The 15350-nt window shown below is 39.8% G+C and overlaps 1 pseudogene; it reads right to left on the minus strand.

Annotated features, from left to right (window-relative positions):
- Positions 1-9414, minus strand: part of LOC142840080 (uncharacterized) — a 28386-nt pseudogene extending 18972 nt beyond the window's left edge.
- Between the last annotated feature and the right edge of the window lie 5936 nt (positions 9415-15350).

Genomic DNA, 15350 nt, shown 5'->3' on the forward strand with positions numbered 1-15350 from the left:
TTCTCTGAAGTAGATTGGTGTTGTTAGGAACAGACATGTTTTGCCATAAAAGCCTTATATAATCATAACATCCTAAATGCCATATTTTGAATAGAATGCCATATTTTGAATAGAAAATGCTTGATGACTTATTTAAAATGTATTTTTGGCCAGGGAGTGATGGTGCATGTCTTTAATCCCAGTACTTATGTGGCAAAAGCAGGTTGATCTCAGTGTTCTCAAGGCCAGTATGGTCTACAAGGTGATTTCCAGGACAACCAGAGTAATACAAAGGAACCCTATCATGGAAAAAATGAAAATGAAATGTCTTTTGGTTTCACCTTGAAAGCCTACATAACATGACTATAAGTATGATTATAATATGTAACTATTAACATGTAAATTTATTAATTTAAATAGCTTATAATAGTAATTTTCAGGACTAGAGATTCATTTTACCTCGTAAAGTGACTTGTTGGGCAGAAAAACTTATATAAGAAAAAAATTGTAAGGCAGGCGGTGGTGGTGCATGCCTTTAATCCCAGCACTTGGGAGGCAGAGGGAGGTGGATCTCTGTGAGTTCGAGTCCAGCCTGGTCTACAAGAGCTAGTTCCAGGACAGGCTCCAAAACCAAAGGGAAACCCTGTCTCGAAAAACCAAAAAATAGCCGGGCGGTGGTGGCGCACGCCTTTAATCCCAGCACTCGGGAGGCAGAGGCAGGCGGATCTCTGTGAGTTCGAGACCAGCCTGGTCTACAAGAGCTAGTTCCAGGACAGGCTCCAAAGCCACAGAGAAACCCTGTCTCGAAAAACCAAAAAAAAAAAAAAAAAGAAAAACCAAAAAACAAAAAAGAGTAAAAATGTATGTACAGTATGTTTTATCAAAAATAACCTTGAATTTCCATTAATATACAAAAATATGTTAAATAAGATTAGAAACATCTACAATATAACAAAAATAATCTCAAATATGTATTAATATACAAAAATCCATACTAATGTAAAATATTTAATAAAAATAGTTTTTTATTTAAAGTCAAATTAGTAATCTATCATTTATCCTATATTCTCTATATCTTCCAATTTTCTTTTCAGAACAAGATAATTAAATGTTATCTCCTTTGTTTATATTTTTTACCATTACCCATAGTAACTTGTTACCACCGCCACCTCAATGATGACATAAATCATGACCTAAAGGATGACCAAACTGCTTACCCCAACACTTGGGAATATGGGAACCACGCTTTTAAAATTATTTTTGATGTCTGTGAGCAATGGCATCTATAAGAGTCCCTGAAATAAACCCAGGATAATTTCAATTCATGGGAGAATTGCCTGTATTATCTCTTGTCCAGTCTTTGTGTAATGGGAAAGTGGAGGAATTATCTCAAGTTCTGGGTACTGTAGTGTATGAGGACCATCTTAGATAGTAATCTTGGAATTGTCCTGAATAATTTATAGCCCAAAGCTGACCTTTGGAGGAGGGTAGTCAGTTTAGTGGCATTACCACACTCAAGAAGGATTCAATGGTGTGGGCCCTATGCCCGTCTTTAAGATTTTAATGCTCACTGCTAAGAATGATCGTGGTTTACTGTAGAAAACCTTTTAAGTGCTGTATGTAGTAAAGCTCAAAGCAGTTAAAGGAGCACAGATTTTTATTTATATACAGAATTCAAAACCTTAATTTTAAGTTACTTGATAGAGATTTAGACCCAAAATCATGAATAGGAATTAAGAAGAAGCGTTTTATTTAAATTAGATTTTAGATGTAGTGCAAACTGATCATATTCATAAATCCTGTAGTCAGATAGTAGTGCTGAAAGCTGAAAGATCAGAGAAGCACAGCATTCGGCCACTAGTTTTAGCTCTATAAAATTCCCAGTCCAATGTGGGAGCCCAGGTGTGAATCAGTTTCCATCTGGAGTCTTCTCAGACTTAAAGATTCTATTTGAGTCTGAACATGCCTGCTGTTCTTCTTCTAGTAACCTTGAGGGCTGTGAATAACATCTGTGTTATCCAACAGAGAAAGCATTTTGCCCAGCTCAAAGAGTCCATTTTTTTTTCTATTAATATTTGGGCTAGTGTAGGCCAGCCAGGGTCACCCCTAGTTAGTGATTAGAAGCTGCTTAGCTGAATCAGATAATGCCCAGGTTTGAGCTGCCTCCAAGCACAGTGCAGGAAGGTAGGGAGCTGACTGTAATGCTTTTTGATCTGCCTTTTGACTGTGTTTAGTATATATGCTGACTGAGAAATAAACTCAGGCTGTTTTCTATTGACCTTTCATCCTCTCAGTCTAACTTATGATTCTGTCTTCATTTCTCTTAATCTAACTTTTCCATTGCCTCAGCATTCCCTCCAAGGGAAGCCCTAGATAAATGTTGTAAGACTCACCAAATGGGGTATCCCGTCTCTATAAGTCCTCAGAGTGAATGCTGTTTCTACAAAACACTCAATCCTCAGCTCCTCTCTCATACCACCTTATATTCCTCTCTCTGCCCAGGCAAGCCACTTCCTATCTGCAACTCCTTAGTGATAGGATTAAAGATGTGAGACTCCAGCATTGACTCTACAACAAACTAGTGTGACACTGGAATTAAAGCTATGTGTCAGCCTTGCCTGTGGGGTAAGGCTGGCCATGGCATCTGTTTACTTTATGATCTTCAGGCAAGCTTTATTGTTAAAATATAAATGAAACAATAAAATTAAAAAATTAGAAGCAAGCATCTGAGATCAAGAAGAGAAAAGTAAAACTGTTAATCACCAAAGACTATAAAAAATATTCTGAGTACAAACTGGAGAAGGTCCATCATTTTCAAAAACAATAAATGATATAATTAAATTATGGTTCACAAAATCAACAAGATAGATGACACCATTGACAAAACAAAGCACAAACACAAACACAAATCTACACACACACACACATATATATTACTGTTTCTTAAAGAAGAACAAGGTTCTAATCAAAATCACTGAATCACTGGCCATTACACATCCTGTACACTACTGTTCTTTCCTTTACCAATATTAGAAAATGGGTTCGGTGAGAAGGGCTGTTTCACCAAAATTTACAATATTCACTTGAAGTCTTCTGATGTTTTTACTTTACAGAAAATAGATTTGATTACTGAAAGCATTTCATTCTCTTTTGATAAAGAAAATGATGTGTTAGGATCACTTACCATGTTGTTTCCTACAATTGGTGATGGAATCCAAGTCTGCATCACAGTGAGGAAATAAAATCTTTTTAAATGGAATTTTAGGAGAACAGATTTTTAAAGAATCAGTTTACATGTAAATCAACTTGATTTACTCTAACTACTTGGAGTTCCAAGCACTTCTGAAAATAAGGTTACTGCTATTTTTTGTGTATGTTTTTGTATTTTTTGGGTATGATATTTTCTATATAATTGCTGGAAGTGATCAAAGCTTCAGGGAGTCAGGGAGATAGAGGAAGAGAATGAGAAGTTAAAGGAGCTACAAAATGAGGTAGAGAAGCAGATGACTAAGAGTACAACCACAGGCAATGCTGGCTCAGTGATATTATCTCTTGAGGAGAAGATGGAGGCTGATGCCAGTTCCATCTATGTTGGCAATATGGACCATGGTGTAACAGCAGAAGAGCTGGAAGCTCACGTTCATGGATGTGTTTTCATTCAACTGTGTTACTACAGTCTGTGTCAAATTCAGTGGCCCTGCCAAAGGGTTTGTATATATAGAATTCTTAGACAAAGAGTCAGTGAGGACTTCCCTGGCTTTAGATGATTCCCAGTTTAGAGGGAGACAGATCAAGGTGATTCCCATCAGCAAAACAGATGGGTTACCCGTGTGCCCAATACTGTGCCCAAACTACCAATTACAACAGCTCCCAGTCTGGATTCGACAGTGGTTTAAACAGCTGGCCCTTGCATCAAAAAAAAAAAAAAGATATAAAAAAAAGAAAAGAAAAACAGAAGGTGGAAATTTATTTTTAAAAAAGATATACTGGGCTGGAGAGATGGCTCAGGGGTTAAGAGCATTGCCTGCTCTTCCAAAGGTCCTGAGTTCAATTCCCGGCAACCACTTGGTGGCTCACAACCACTTGTAAAGAGGTCTGGTGCCCTCTTTTGGCCTGCAGACATACACACAGACACAATATTGTATACATAATAAATAAATACATAAATAAATATAAATAAATAAAAATAAATACAAAAGATATACTGTGGAAGGGGGAGAATCCCATAACTAACTGAGAAGGAACCTGCTCTGGGCAGTAGGGCAGGCCCAGGGAGTAAGACAGGATTGACATATTCCCTCTGGAGATTCGATATGGACACTTCTCAAATGTGCAACCTGCTCCCTGTTTTCCTGGTCCACTTCACTCTCTTTGGGCCTGCCCAAGGGTAGGTGGGTATGGATGGTAGGAGGCTGTTTTTTTTACCTAGAGCTCTGGAGGGCACCAATCTGTTCAGCTTGTTTCCTTCCCTCATCTTCTTTCTGCTTTTTGGAGTCCTGGCCTGCTCCTGATTTACCAGGTCTAGGAACATGCTACCCTTCTTTCCTTGGGCCTCCTGCCTCTCCAGTTTGTCTGCTGCATTTTTTTGGTGGCGTTTTGTTTATTTTTCTGTCTTGAGTGCCTTCTTTGCAGATTTTTGTAGCGGGAAGAACTAACTCCCAGTGGATTTAGTGTAAATTCCACTTACCCTGGAGAAATACACTACTTTGTTTTGGGAAGTTTTGCACTTTGGTTTTTGTTGTTGTTGTTGTTGTTGTTGTTGTTTTGTTTTATTTTTGTTTACATTTTTCCCTTTTATTTGGAGGCAATGGGAAGAATTGGGAATAAGGAGGCGGGATCTGCATTTTGTTTATTTTTTAACCTCAATTACAAGGGATGTGTGTTTTTTTTTTAAATAATGTGTCATGAGGAAAGTTGTTTATGAAAAAAAGAAAAATTATTTAAAATTTATTTTCTCCTACATGGATTATGGCCCAAGATGTAAATTATGCTCCATCTACCTGCCCAACACAATACACACCTGAGAAATCTCTGCAGATCAGAAACTCCTTTGTTCCCTGGAAAAAGCTTCACTGGATCACACCATTGCAGCCAGTGGCAGGATCACATTAAAGCCTTCTAATCATGCATTGCTAGAAGATCAATATCATCATTTCCTACCAGTTCCTAAACTATTTGTAATCTTTATAACACAAATATGACATTGGAATGCAATATTGAGAACTTCTGGAAACTAGACCTTCAGTTTCCTAAACTCTCTTCCCACTGCACACCAAGAGCAGTGTCCATGTCTGTAAAATAGACAATCACCATCATATCCTGACTTTCCAGAGACTCCCCCGCCCCAATAAATTCATATACAGGGAGGCTCAGAGGACAAGGGACACTGCCAACATGAACCACATGGACCAACATAACTACAGTCTGCCTCATGATCAGTGCAAGTCACAGCAGAAATGACAGTTCAACAGATCTGAACACCCAACACTCACCACAGTATAGCTGGTGATCTTCCTTACTATTCCTACTGCAGAGGCCAAATAGAATCATGGAAAGAACCCACAAACTGTCTGCTACTAGTACTCCCCATTGCTAACCCTTCCCAGAATTCCTCACAGGCTAGGGCCACCTATATGGGCCTCACATTATTAGCAGCTCCTCTATAGGAGGATCAGAGATCAAATGACTCAGACAGCACAGTTCTTCCAGTTCTGCCCTCCCAGCCCAGCATACAGTGCCCTAGTTTAGAAAGTTTATATTTAGTACACATAATTCGACTCTCCTACACTACATCCTGTTCCTCATCCAAAGCACAGGGTCCTTTGTGTGCACATTGCATTGCACACTCACTTTCCAGTGCAGCCATCCCATTGCCTCAGAGATGGAAAATCCTAAAGAGAAACACAGGTCACATTCATAAAGGAATCACTGTTCCTGTGTAGCTGTGGTTACTTTGTAAGTGTTGTTAAAGAAAAACAAACCATAAATTAGAAAACAATCTGGATCATGTTAGGGCTTGGAGGGAGCAAAGACAATGTGAATATGATGTAGTTTTAATCTCAAAAATTATTTTGAAAAGTAGAAATAGGCTAAAAGCCATGTCCTCCAGAGACTAGGGATTTGTATTAGAACACAATATATATTTGTCATGTATTTTCCCTAAAGATGAAGATCTGATTTCAGAAAAGTAATAGTCCTGTTAAGCAGGGACACAATATTTTACCCAGATCATCTATTTTGGTTTTTCGAGACAGGGTTTCTCTGTGGTTTTGGAGCCTGTCCTGGAACTAGCTCTTGTAGACCAGGCTGGTCTCGAACTCACAGACATACCCCTGCCTCTGCCTCCCGAGTGCTGGGATTAAAGGCGTGCGCCGCCACCACCTGGCAAGTCTGGTGTTTTAGATACAGTTCCCCCTCTGCTAAATTCTACTTTGTGAGACTAATTATTTCTTTAGCGTGCGCCACCACAGCCCAGCCAGATCATCTATTTTGGATGAACTACTGTAATATTGCAATTAGGTTTCAAGATAAGGTCAGTCCCACACCCAGATTGCCATTGTCTGTGGACTGCAAACAATGGTCAATCACAATAATAATATAGCATCACAACTGATCAATCAGGGCTCCCTGATTCCATGTAAGTAATCTCAGTTAAAGGAGGAAAGCTCTCACCCTCAGGCCAACCTCTCACTTCCTGCACTGTCTCCACCAGCTTCAAAGTTGGTCAATGAGTTCAACTCTTATACCAATCCCTCTTCATTTCTAAGTCCCCAATAAAAGCCAGAATGATTAGCAGACACTCATTAACTGCTCTATTTTTCTTTCTCACTGACTAGTGAAGGACAAACCTGGAAGGAGTTGCAGGACTGTCTTTCTAGAACGGTCAACAGAGGCAGGATTAGGTGTTCAAAATAATTCTCAATTACATAACAAGAGGCAAGCCTAAAGTATTGGAGACATTGTTCTACATAGAAATCAACATAACTTGAAAGAAATGAAATGAAACTATCAATGATTTAGAAACATTGGAGAACAGAAACAAATAGAGATAAGAGAAGCAATAAACTTAAAGAAAGTATTTGAAACTGATACCAAAAAGTGATTTTTAAAGTGATGATAATAACGCACTTTTAGCTGGGCAGTGGTGGTACACGCTTTTAATCCCAGCACTCAGAAGCAGAAGCAGGCAGATCTTTGTGAGTCTGAGGTCAGCCTGGTCTACAAGAGCTAGTTCCAGGACAGGCTCCAAAGCTACAGAGAAAGCCTCTCTCAATACACCAAAAAATGCACTTTTGAGATTAAATAAAATTTTCTATATTGACTTTAAAAAAGAGTAGGCTAAGAGAGACTTACATACATTTAATCTACATGGGAAGTATAAAGAATAAAAAGATAAGATCTCCTGAGTAAATTGGGGACATGGGGACCTTGGGAGAGGGTTGAAGATGGGAGTGGAGAGGGAGGAAGTGAAGCATTGAAAATTGTAGACATCAGTAAATTTCAATTAAAAAAATATTGCTCATATCTGAAGAGGATAGTTCCCTAATTGCAAATTCAATGTTCCTTCACTGAAGATAACCTTCCTAATCTGGACACCCACACAATCTGGTCTGTGTTCATTCACATGACATTAATTTACCCATGCTGGGCAATTACAAACCTCTCCTGCTACCACAGTCAGGCCCTTTTTCATAGTGGTGGCTGCAACAGCTGATTGCCTATGCTGTGCCCCCCGCAGTGCACACAATAATCTATTCTTCCTATTGTGGTCTGAGGAGAGAAGAATTGCTCCATATGCAAATTCTTTTTCTGTGACTGCGTTGACAGTCAACTACATGGCTCAAATGCATTATTTTATTTTATTTTAATGTATTAGTTTTGTTTGAGACAGGGTATCTCTGTAGCTTTGGTGCATGTCCAGGAACTAGTTTTTGTAGACTCTGCGTGCACCACTAGTGCCAAGCAAATACATAATTTTAAAACTGTGAATTGGTACAGTCATTTAAGAACTTTGAAGACGTAATATAGAGGACTCTCAAGGTTGCCCAGGAAAGCAACAGACAGGGACTAAGGCCACCTGAGTCAACATAACAGAAGTTGTCTCAGAAACAATATTTCTATTGGGATGGAAATGCAGCTTTTCTAGGATTAATATGACTTTCTACTGAGAAATCAAAAAACACATTTAGAAGATTAATAAAGAAAAGTCTCTTTAATGATGTTATGCATTAATCTCTGTCCAATGCTCAAGGGGAGCTAGGTTAGACAGATTTTGCATTCAATATATGCTGTTATCCATAAGTATTTCTTAGGATAATGATCCAGATTATAGTTTGGACAATTGAAATAGAAACAGGCAAATAGTCAGTATAAACATTTAGGCAAAAGTATTCTCAGGATATTCTCTTAAGTATGCCAATGACATGTTACAGCAGGTCATTCTTAACTGACAGGGTTCTAAGGTGAAGATCATGATGGGGGGAGAAAAACAGGACTGGACAAGTAAAAGATAAAAAAGATAGGGTGGGGAGATGTTGCAGAAAATATATCCCATACCTAGTAAGATTCTGAAGAAAAATAGCATCTTAGTTGGGCAGTGGTGGGGCACGCCTTTAAATACCTGCACTCGGGGATTTTTTGAGATGGCGATTTCTCAGTAGCTTTGGAGCCTGTTGACCAGACTGGCCTTGAGCTCAAAGAAATTCACCAGCCTCTGCCTCCAGAGTGCTGGAATTAAAGACGAGCACCACGACTGCCTGACAACAACTTTTTATTTTTAAATCAGTGCTGGCTTCTTTGAAATAGTTTGGAGTCAAATATCTGGACAATCTGAACAGTGTATATCTGGGCATTCTAATCTCTACCAGGCCTAATTAGCATATACTTAAAGTCTGGTGTTTTAGATGCAGTTTTCCCTCTGCTAAATTCTACTTTGTGAGACTAATTATTTTTTAAGCATTGTTCAATCTATTGTATCACCAATTCTACTCTTCAACATTTGGTACAGTAGTGGAAAGCTACAAAACACATGAGATGCCTTTGATAACCTCCACAAATTTAAATATAGACTCAGATTATATTTAAAGCTTAAATGCAAGGTGCTAGATATCGAGAAGATATTGGAGAATCTAGGCTTCTCTGAGTTTGGCAACTTGGCCATGAATGCATGAACCGTGTTGAACTTGACTAGGAAAGTGTATTTACACACAACTTCCTGCTCCCAATACTCTAAGGAGATGAAGCCACAGAACAAAGTTATTCAGAGGCCTGCCTCTAGGTTCAGGAGTTAGCAGGGACCATGAGGAACAGTGAATATCTCGACAGGTTCCCACCCAGACGCATGGAGAAAACACTATAGTGTTTTCCGCACCTCACCCTCTGTGCCTCCCCATCAGGAGACAGCATTTCCTCACTCACCATGTTGTGCTTCTCCATTTTGCCAAAGTTCTCAGTGCATCATCTCCCTGCAACAGCAACTGCACCCGAGAACAGGAATCCACTGGCGCCAGCTCCTCTTCAAAGCCAAGACTGAAGATGGCTGCCAGGAAGAGGCCTGCACTGCTTCTGACTGGCAGGTCACCTGCAGTGCATGATTGGCTAGTGAGTCCTGAGTGACAAGAGCACCTCCCAATGGGATATAGTGTGCTTAAAGAGACAGAATACTGGTTCCTGTGCAATCCATTCCCCCTAATAGAGAACGTCTCCAGATCTGAGAATATATACATTTCAATAGCACTTTCCCAAGGCTACTAAAGCAATCAATGTCATCGTTTTGAGCTCCTAGGAACTTTCTCTTTTTCTTTCAGCACACTATGTGACTTATATGGTACACTGGGCTAGGTGGGTGGCTTAATTTCCTCTTCGACAGAGGTAAGGATGCCTAGAATACTAACAATTTTTTTTTTTTTGGTTTTTCGAGACAGGGTTTCTCTGTGGTTTTGGAGCCTGTCCTGGAACTAGCTCTTGTAGACCAGGCTGGTCTCGAACTCACAGAGATCCGCCTGCCTCTGCCTCCCGAGTACTGGGATTAAAGGCGTGCGCCACCACCGCCCGGCCTAGAATACTAACAATTAAAGAGAGTTTTAAAGTTACAAAATGGGGGCTGGAGAGATGGCTCAGAGGTTAAGAGCATTGCCTGCTCTTCCAAAGGTCCTGAGTTCAATTCCCAGCAACCACATGGTGGCTCACAACCATCTGTAATGGGGTCTGGTGCCCTCTTCTGGCCTGCAGGCATACACACAGACAGAATATTGTATACATAATAAATAAATATTTTAAAAAAAATTAAAAAAAAAATAAAGTTACAAAATGAAATATTTGTTCTGTGTCTTCATTCTGAGATCAGATGAACTGAAGGTACTTTTAACATGGTTTTCACAGGAATTTTACACAACAGGAAAGAGAAAAGCAGGAACAAGATATCAATCAAGATGATTGGTCTTTCCCCCATTGGAAAGCTGGAAAATTGCTCCATTGCTTTATGGGTTTTGTTCCTTGATTAGAAGCAAACTCCAGGCAAATGAATAATAATAAAAAGAGTAGTGTTCGGCCGGGCGATGGTGGCGCACGCCTTTAATCCCAGCACTTGGGAGGCAGAGGCAGGCGGATCTCTGTGAGTTCGAGACCAGCCTGGTCTACAGAGCTAGTTCCAGGACAGGCTCCAAAGCCACAGAGAAACCCTGTCTCGAAACACCAAAAAAAAAAAAAAAAAAAAAAAAAAGAGTAGTGTTCATAGAAATTTGAATATGTAGAGAATAATGGAGCTAGAAAGAATGTCTTCATGAGCACTGTTGTTAGCCAGCACATCTCCCTCCATAGTCAGGTGAATAAAATATACAACTGCAGTATTCAAGATTCTCTACATCAGCAGGACTGGTAGAATGAATCTCATCATGTATGTAAAAAGTGGGCTTATTAGAATGTCTCACAAGCTGTTGTCCAGGTAACTTAAGAATAGCTGCCTACCAAAAGCAATTGAAGAATCCAATAGCTTGCTTCTCAGCCTTTTGTCTAAGGTCATGTGAAGAATCTAGTAGTTGTTCTGCCCACAAGGCTCTGTGACTCAGCTGGTTTTAAGTATTCATCAAAATTACAATGAAGTAGGCTCCAATACTAGTAAATGAATGAGCTCGGTAGCCAGAGCTAGAGCACAGAGGCAAAAAAGATAATTTTCTTCTTCAAAATATTTTATATGTGACTGCACTACCAGAATGTAAGATGCTGATTAAGTTGGGCCATAGTCTTTGTTGGATTTAGTTTTTTTGTGTGTGTGATTTCAAGACAGTATTTTTCTGTGTGGTTGTAGAACTCATTGTTTAGGACAGACTGGTCTCAAATGCAGAAAATCCCACTACCTCTGCTCAAGAGTGATGGCGATAGAACTGTGCACAGACATGGGTGGGAGAGATGGCTCACTGGTTAATTGTGAACAAACACCAAGCAGCTTAAGGTGAGTCCTATCATCTCAAATTATACAGATTAATGGAGGATTTTCCCATTTCAAAACCTTTAAGTAAAATCTCTCTCAGGTATAATCAATTCTTTGTGTATCAGATAATCACCGAGGTAGTCAGTTTTAACTACCAAAAATAGCCAGAAATTTCAACAACCAAGACAGAAAAAATGATAAAAAAAAAATTCTTGCCGGCAGGAGGCACAAAGAGTTTGGAAGTTGTTTTTTGGTTTGTTTGTTTGTTTGTTTGTTTGTTTTGCTTTTCTGAGACACGGTTTCTCTTTGGCTTTGGAGCCTGTCCTGGAACTAGCTCTCGTAGACTGGGCTGCAGACTGGTCTCCAACTCACAGAGATCTGTCTGCCTCTGCCTCCCAAGTGCTGGGATTAAAGGCCTGAGCCACCACCACCCGGCTGGGAGTTGTTTTCAAAACAGTACCGTTCCTCAACAAATGAAGCATGGAGATTATACGTAGGGAGTCTGAACGTGCTCATGTATCATCTCCCTTTCCTTAAGCATGCTCAGTTAACAAGTCCACTTCTAACCATAATCACAATGTAAAAGCAGAGACATTTAGGGACATTCTTAAATCAAAATCATGTAGGAACAAATGTAAATTAGACAAATGATGGAAAGAAATGCCCCTGGCATGTTTATACTGTACCATAAGTTCTTGCTTGAAATTCTAGTAGATGACACTGTGAAAAGTCGACTATCAATCTTAATGCTTATTCTAAAAGATAACTTTACCAAAACCATAATTTTCAAAAACACAAAAAATAGAGAACACAACCAGAAAACTTCAAGTATAAGTCACCTAACAGCCCTGTATACAGTGCTTCTGGAGGAACAGTTATAATGATCTCTATTAATCTCTGAGAAGGCTGACTAGGTGGAAGACCACAGCCACTACACAGTCTACAAACAAAAAAATTACACAAACCAGGAAAATGAGAAACCTGAATAACATCCAAAAAAGGAGAACTGGAGAATTGGAACAATATTACCTCTTAAATTCATTCCAAATATCTGTCGCTGCTGCCCAGAAAAGCATTTGCTAAAATAAATATACTCAAATATGCAAGCACATATTATTAATTCAATTCACTGGGAAAAATGGAACATTTGACAGTAGGTCACTGAAATTACTTGGCACAAGTGAGAAATGTTAAGTCTGGAACATAGCCTACAGGCTCTGACATTCATCACTGCACCCCCTGGAAGAGGAGTTGCATTAGCCTGGACTACAAATCCCAGCATTCCAGGTACAACCCCCTCAGTGAGGGGTCAGGACCTCTCCAACAGTGTATTTAGGTGTGACTCTGGAGGAAGAACACTTAGTTCCCAGTTTGCATGGGCTCCTCCCTCTTGTCCCCTCCCCTTTCTTGTCTCCCAACATGGGATTGGTCATCAGAGGCCTCTGTACTTAATAAAATGGTAGGTATTTTGATTTGGATTCATTTTACCTAATTGGACTTCTATGGGCTAGGATTTTTTCTTAACATGAAAGAAACACAGAGCACACAACAAATACTCTTAGGAATTTATTAGAAGGGATGTGCACAGGCCTGGGAAGTCAGTGTGCAGAGAGGGAGGAAGATGGCTCATCCAGCTTTTTCTTTTTTTTTTGGTTTTTCAAGACAGGGTTTCTCTGTGGCTTTGGAGCCTGTCCTGGAACTAGCTCTGTAGACCAGGCTGGTCTGGAACTCACAGAGATCCACCTGCCTCTGCCTCCTGAGTGCTGGGATTAAAGGCATGCACCACAACCGCCTGGCACATCCAGCTTTTACAAGCTGTCTGGTGTATGCACAGAGGGGTTGACGTGGCTACATCATATGCAGATGATAGGGCTCATGCAAGTAGGGAAGGGCTTAGCTGAGTAATATGTGGATCATGCAGGAGGGAGCCTTTAACATCCCTGGGTCCCTGGGGGCCTGTCTGTACCTACATGATCCCTAGAACCTAGGAGTATCAAATATATGTGGCTTAAATCATTATAGTCACCACCTTATCAGGTGATGTGAAATGCCCATCATGAGCTGGGTATTTCTGGATCTATCAAGTTACAAAATAGGACATCTACAGCTGCAACCTGTTATCAAATGGAAGTGGTATATTACAGATCTGGACCAAGGAGGTCCTGAAGACACAAGGAAGGTACATGAAGAGATGGCCAACTTCCAATGGTTTCTACTCCTGTTACTATGCATTCTGCTGTCAACATACACCTATAGTCTATTCCCTATGATTGGCTGAATGAGAAAGAGATGACTAGACCCTGGCTGATGGTTCAACACATCATGCAGGAATGACTCAGAATTAGGCAGCTGCAGGATTACAATCCCTGGCTGGGACAACCGTGAAAGATGCTTGTGAAAGGAAATGTTCCCAGTTGGCAAATAATCAAACAATACACATTTGAATGTGGTTTATTTGGAAGGAGACATGGTCTAATCTACAACTAGCAATGAACTGATTGATGGACTTTATCCAGTGGTTTGACTGGATGCTGAGGGATTAGTAAAGAGCAGGATTAGAAAATTGGTGATTGAAGACATCTTAGGAAGGAGAATGTGAATAATCTCTGGGAAAGGGAAATGAGTATAAAGACCTTTGTATTCCTTATAAATGCTGATCAAAAGGTTCATTCAGCTGAGTAGGAGTTCAAAACTCATTAAGACAGAATGACTCTTCCATGTACAATCAGCCTCTTTTCCCAGTTATTCATGTCAGTGTCCAATGAGCCCATGACCAAAGTGGCCACATTGCCAAAATGGGAGATAGGCATGGGTTCAAGAACATGGACTTGAACTCATCATGGCTGACTTAGCTACAGTTTTGCTAAGTTGCCAATTACGCATTAGCACAGACCAAAACTTGGCCCCATATTTGACACCATTACTAGGGTGACCAGTCACCAACCTACTGGCAGGTTGACTTCACTGGAAAACTTCCTCTGTGAAAAGGACATTTGGGCTTCAAATGCTCTTAAACCAACAGACAAGAGAAAGAATAACAACTTTAGGCAAGGTGATATATCCAGATTATCATGGGGAAATTGGATTGCTCTTCACAATAGAGACAAGAAAGATAGTATGTCCAGGATGTAGGAGATCTTTTAGGGCATCCCCTTGTGATACCAGGACTTGCCATTAAGACAAATGAGAAACAAAAACAGTATAATCCAATAAGTATGACAAACGTCACATATCCATCAGGAATGAAGGCATGGGTCACTTCTCTAGGAAAAGACCCAAGACCTTGTGAAGTGCTTGCAGAGGTTGGGAGAAATACAGAATGGGCAGCAGAGTGTGGCAGTTCTAAATACCTTCTAAGGCCAAGTGACTATTGCAGCAATGAGAACTTTAACTGATATGAGTGCTTCTGTTGTATTTTGTTGACAATGTATTTGTAAAGTTATTTCTATGTCTTAAATTTCCCTATCATATGTTGCAACATCAATTATAAGAATATTTGTGGTTATCAGAAGTTTGATATACTAGAATGATATCCTACATGAGACATTGCCAATGTTCTAAATATATAGTTATTTGTATTTGACATAATTATATTATGTTTAGTCATAATTACAACCCAGTTATTGACTTTCATTTGGAAAGTAATAAGGTGATATGATTGTTTGTCATGTTGACAATGGATTGATTACGACAGTTGTTCTTGGTTTTCAACTTTATGATATCAGGAATGAACTACAATTCAAAACTGGAGGGCACAGTTGAGATCTGTACCTTAAGGGAGGAGGACCATAGGCCAATGATCCAAATAGTAAGGATGAATGACACTCAACATTGATCTAGACTTTGAAGCTAGAAGGCACAACATGCTGGAAGAACAATGGAAGAAAAAAGATGGGGTATTATTTCTCTCTACCAGGGAGCCTTGAGTGCCAGCCTCAGTACC

This window comes from Microtus pennsylvanicus, chromosome 22, assembly GCF_037038515.1.
Source record: "Microtus pennsylvanicus isolate mMicPen1 chromosome 22, mMicPen1.hap1, whole genome shotgun sequence".
Classification (NCBI taxonomy): Eukaryota; Metazoa; Chordata; class Mammalia; order Rodentia; family Cricetidae; genus Microtus; species Microtus pennsylvanicus.